This window comes from Podarcis tiliguerta, assembly GCF_965153285.1.
Source record: "Podarcis tiliguerta genome assembly, chromosome: 3".
In the NCBI taxonomy this organism is placed as follows: Eukaryota; Metazoa; Chordata; class Lepidosauria; order Squamata; family Lacertidae; genus Podarcis; species Podarcis tiliguerta.
In genome coordinates, this window is record NC_139536.1 from 51,920,968 (window position 1) to 51,926,967 (window position 6,000).

Here is a 6,000-nt window from a genome sequence, read left to right on the forward strand (position 1 = left end):
CCTGCAGAAAAGCTGAATACATTTTTTTCACTATGTAGGGCAAATACTGTACCTGAACTATCTTTCTCAGGAAGAACAGAGGCATATATTGGTGCCATGAGATGAAGTTCTAGATATTTTTGACAGATTAAAAACTGAGAAGGTCTGGATAGGATCCACCCAAGAGTTTTTAAAGAATTCACATGTGGAATTGCTATCTTCTAACAAAAACATGTAACTTGTTTATAAGAGTAGCCTCTATATCTGAAGACTAGGAAGCAGTTGATGTTAACACCAATGTTTATAAAGTATTTAGGAAATCACAAATGGTTAGCTTAATGTCTGTTCTGGGTAAATTGGTGGAAGGAGTTACTGATGGGGAAATTATGAAGTATAGAGAACAACAAGACTTGCTGCAGGAGAATCAACATGCCTTCTGCTATGTGGAAAGTTTACATTAGGGGCATCTTAAATTAGACAAAAGGGACGCGGGTGGCATTGTGGGTAAAACCTCAGCGCCTAGGACTTGGTGATCACATGGTCGGCGGTTTGAATCCCCGCGGCGGGGTGAGCGCCCGTCGTTCGGTCCCAGCTCCTGCCCACCTAGCAGTTCGAAAGCACCCTTAAGTGCAAGTAGATAAATAGGTACCGCTTCATAGCAGGAAGGTAAACGGTGTTCTGTGTGCTGCTCTGGCGAACCGCCACCACGCTGGCCACGTGACCCGGAAGTGTCTGCGGACAGCGCTGGCTCCCGGCCTCTAGAGTGAGATGAGCGCACAACCCTAGAGTCTGTCAAGACTGGCCTGTACTTTACCTTTAAATTAGACAAAAAAGTTGAGTAAGAGGGGACATAATGGAGGTTTCTAGAATTATGCGTGATATTCAGAAAGTAAATAGAGTGAAGTTTTCCTCCTTCTCTCATAATAGGAAACTCAGGTCATCTGAAAACTTTTGTTGGCTTCTCATAGGCATCTGGATAGCCACTTTGAGAAACACGATACTAAACTAGATATAGGCCTTGTCCTGATCCAGAAGGACTCATCATGCAGCAGAGCTAATCTTATGTCCACTGCATCCCCCTGGCCAGAAATCCCTGAGGCTACCCCTTCCAAGCACACAAATATATACTACCTATTATTATAACAGGGATTTCAGTGGTCTTTTAGTAATCATGAGATGGCCAATTCACTTGAGCAATGAGTAATATACATTAATTCCAGCTTGCAGATTTATGCTGATAAAAAAAGTATAGATAGCCACTGTAGCAGACATGTGGCTGCTATAGTCATATCCATTTGGATGCAAATATAACATTAATAACAAACTACATACAGCGTTGGCATGGCAACAAGAACCTACTCACATAAGGCTTAATCCAAGGCCTGTGAAAATACTCCAACTGAGTACTGTACAATGAACTCTAAAGAAGACATGTAAATTTGGGGAAGGAGAGAAAAAGCAACTCCGTGGGGGCCTCTTCAGACATTAAAAAAAACTATTTCTTACATTAAAAAAACCAGCCTTTAATGAACTTCCCATTTCGCTCTTCTGAATGCTCTGAGAGTTAATTATATTGCCCGTTAGCAAGTACAGTGAATCCCACACAGTGTGGCAAAAAGTTGCCAAGTAAGTTACTAATTCTATAAACAAAGCTAAAAACTCCTCTCTTTCACCTAGCCTGGTTGGTTTTCAAGCACATACCTCCTGGCCATCATTAGCTGTAGCTAAACTTTGTTTCTTTCTAAAATGGTTAAAGGTTTATATACCATACCACTCCCTCTGTTTTGAGGTAAGAAAAAAAAATCTGAAATATTTGCAGTTTCAGCTCCTTTTCTGGCATAAATAGACATAAAAGAAAAGAAAAGAAGAAGAAATCTGTCTAGGCCTGTTCACACATTTCAAGCAATGTCATATTCATGCAGTAATGGTAGTGCACGTGTCTTCTCCTTCAACATGCAAACAGGATTGCAGAGGAACACAGGGAGCTGCTTTGTAGTATTATCTAGTTCAGTGTGAGTACCATGAGCATCATTAGCTTGTTTAGTGTACCCCCCCCCAAATCACTGGGAAGGTGTGTATTCTGCGCTGTCTTCCAGTGGCTGTTACCACTCAAACAAATCAGCTAACCCCACTCCTGAAGTATTCTGAATGTTTAAGAAACTTTTAAAAAGAACCCTACCTCTAATAACTTGAGGGATGCTTTATATATTTTCTGGGATTGATTTCCTTTTGTAACCTATTTGTATTCACCATGGGTTTTCCTCTGCAAGATGTTTAGGGACATTTTGTATTTTAGCAACACACTCTATAGATACAGTATAGTGCTTGTTTCCCAGAGATAATAAGTTGCAGACTATTATGCTGTGGGGATGTTTATTCCCCTCCTCAAGCTTTTGAAGTCATTAAAATGATAATAAAAATAATCTTAGGGGTGGTGCTCTCTGGATGATAAATGTATATTCCTTCATTTACTACAAATTGAAGTAAGCAATTTATTTGAGGGTCCTTCTGCTCATTCCGGGGGGGGGGGGGTCTGCCCTCAAGCCTTGCCCTGACGACACCACAGATCATATCATATGATAAGATGCAAGTTCATGGTTTTTGGGTGTGTGCAGCTGTTTGGTTAGGAGACCACCAACTTTTGTTTTTGTTTTTTAATGAGGTGGGACTTCTGAGCATCACCAGTTTTTCTTCTATGTGAAAGGGTGTTTTGTGGCCCACAGGAGTTTCTTAGATTTCTGATGGTGCCCCGGGCTCAAAAAAGGTTGGGAACTCTAATCAGAGTGTTAGACCTTTGCACCTTCTCCAGCCTCAGTCCCCAAAGGCTTTGTCTTTTATTCAAAATAATGATTAAGAAAACTCCTCCCATATGTCTTCTGCTCACTGCAGATTCACATTTCATGCATAACAACAACAACAACAACAACAACAACAACAACAACAACAACAAATAATATATTTATACCCTGCCCATCTGGCTGGGTTTCCCCAGCCACTCTGGGCGACTCCCAATAGAATATTAAAAACACGATAAAACATCAGACATTAAAAACTTCCCTAAATGCACATTAACATCCTCCTTCAACATTTCCTTCTTTTACATATTCATACATAGAACATTCTATTTTACTTTGCCCCAATACTTTTTGCCACGGCTCTTAGCAATCTGGTGCTTTCACAGAAACTGGAAGAGAAATTAAATAATGAGGAACGCCTCATTCCTGTTATTCATTGGGGAGAAGCAAGAAAGACAGGATTTGTCTATTTAATACTTCTGTTGGACCATATTGGGAAGTTCGGTATGAGTCACAGGTGAAGCTATGTTGAAGGTCACCACTTAGCACCTTCTATTCAAATCTTTGCACCTCCTTTTTCTTTATATTCCTTGTACATTTAGTCAGTCCTTTCCTCTGCCTGAAGTCGGGCATTTCTCCTCTGATGAGAACTCTCTATGCAGATACATGACAGATTGATTACTGAACTACTGTGGGAACTGTCGTTCTGTGGGGGGGACAGGAGTCTCCCAGCAACTCTCAGCACCCTTGACAAACCAGTTTGTTAAAAACTGCAACACTTACCAAGTCAAAACTTTTATTCAGTTTAAATTATAAGTGTGGTTCTAATTTAAATTGATATTGATAGCAATGTAGCAATATGGTGGGGGTAATATAGTTTGCACCAAGCACATGTAAGGTTGCTTATGGCATGCTAGACTTGAATATCCTTTTTATTAGGCATTGTTGGCTAGTTCTGTTAGTCGTTTTAAATATGTTTTCTCATAAGAAAAGCAACTTTAAAAAAATGTACACAATAAATACAAATAAAATTCTACTGGTGGGTCTGAAATGCCATTTTCCCAAGGCATACTGACCCAAAGCCTGCTTTTTGCCAATATGTCTAGCTGTGCTTTATTTATGTTGGAGCTTCTATAACTGTACGCAGACTTTTTTTTCTGTGTTTGAAGTCTGCAGTGCATGTCCCCCTGGGACAGGCCTAATGGCTGTTCTAACCTCTTACAAAATACAAAATGGAGCATGGACATGTAATTTAATTCAGGAGCATGTGCTGTTGCAGTGGTGTTCACTGTAAAGGTAAAGGTACCCCTGACCATCAGGTCCAGTCGTGACCAACTCTGGGGTTGCGTGCTCATCTCGCTCAAGAGGCCGAGAGCTGGCGCTTGTCCACAGACAGCTTCCGGGTCACGTGGCTGGTGGAGCAGAGCAGCACACGGAAACGCCATTTACCTTCCCGCCAGAGTGGTACCTATTTTCTACTTGCACTTTGATGTGTTTTTGAACTGCTAGGTTGATAGGAGCTGGGACCGAACAACGGGAGCTCACCCCGTCGCGGGTATTCAAACTGCCGACCTTCTGATCAGCAAGTCCTAGGCTCCATGGTTTAACCCACAGCACCACCCGTGGTCCCTTCGGTGTTCACTGTACCTGCTGTAAAATACGTTTGCTCTGCTGTTTGGTTGATACTCTGCTGGCATGGGGGGGTGGAATGCCTTTGTGTGTTTTTGCGCCATCATACTGATGCTGTGATTTCACCTCAGTGATGCTTGCATCTCTTTTAATAAACATGTTATAAATTCTGGCTGAATTTTAAAAGAAGCTTTTGTCATCTCTGTTATTGATATCTCATATTCTGCTCACTCCGCTCTTGAATAGTACAGATCTCTTTTCAAGGTGGGAAGAGTGAGATATAACATTTAACACAATATTACACAACAGCAGTTATTTCAACACGCTACCAAAGAGAGTGAAATAATGGCACTTTCTTCTCTGCTGAAAGACTAGCTCCATCAGGCTCTTCCCACAATGCTACAGGGACAGACAGTGGAAGAGAGTGTTGGGATACTGCCAGGGAGACAAAGTCCATCATGACTCCACGTCGTCTCCGGACGTCCATCGATCTCCCGTAGACACACAGTATCAGCAATTAGTGACACGAGCTCCAGAAATAACTTGCCACATTCCAGAGCCGTGCACGCTCTATCAGCAGATAAAGCACACAGCGAAAGATGCACTCAGGAGAGCATTATTTACAAGTTTATTCAGCGTTGGTCAGAACAAAGAAAAACATGACTGCCTGCTTCAATGTCTCCAGCAGAGAGAGAGAAACGAAAGCAAAGACACAACATAAACATCCTGTGAAACAGGAAAATACGCAGGCTGTGACACAAACATCCTGCTCCCTTTTAAGGTGGAACGGAAATATCCCAACAGGGAGCAGCTATTTGGGTACTGCAGGGCCTCCCCCAGCACAAAGCATATGACTTTTGGCACTTGTCAATGAGAACTGAGTACTGTCCAGGATTCCCATGAATTTTCAAGGAATGGCATACTTCATCATGGGGAAGCTTTTGTGGGCACATGCCAGTGGTGGCAGTGATCAGAGGCCCAAGTGGGCAGGACGATGAATGTGAATCTTACCTTTGCGCATACCTCTTTATGCACAAAGCTAAGAGTCTTGGGGACCTGAGGTGTGCATTTTTAGAACCCACCCTGTTTTGTGACAATTTGTTTTAAATGTAACATTATTAATAATGCTACATTATTAAGCAACGAGAGCCAGTGTGATGTAGTGGTTGTGGAGGGTCGGACTAGAACCTGGGAGACCAGGGTTCAAATTCCCATTCAGCCATGAAGCTCCCTGGGTGTCCTTGGGCCAGTCAATCACTCTCTATCTAACAAGGTTGCAGTGAGGGTAAAATGGGGAGGAAAACTATGGACTTGGAGAAAAGGTTTAAATAAATACATTTTTAATTGTTGTAAACTGCCCTGGGACCTTAGGGTGTAGGGTGGTTTATGGCTGTTGCACCTGTTAAGAGGAATACAGTGGTACCTCGGGTTACATACGCTTCAGGTTACATACGCTTCAGGTTACAGACTCCACTAACCCAGAAATAGTGCTTCAGGTTAAGAACTTTGCTTCAGGATGAGAACAGAAATCGTGCTCCGGCGGCGTGGCAGCAGCAGGAGGCCCCATTAGCTAAAGTGGTGCTTCAGGTTAAGAACA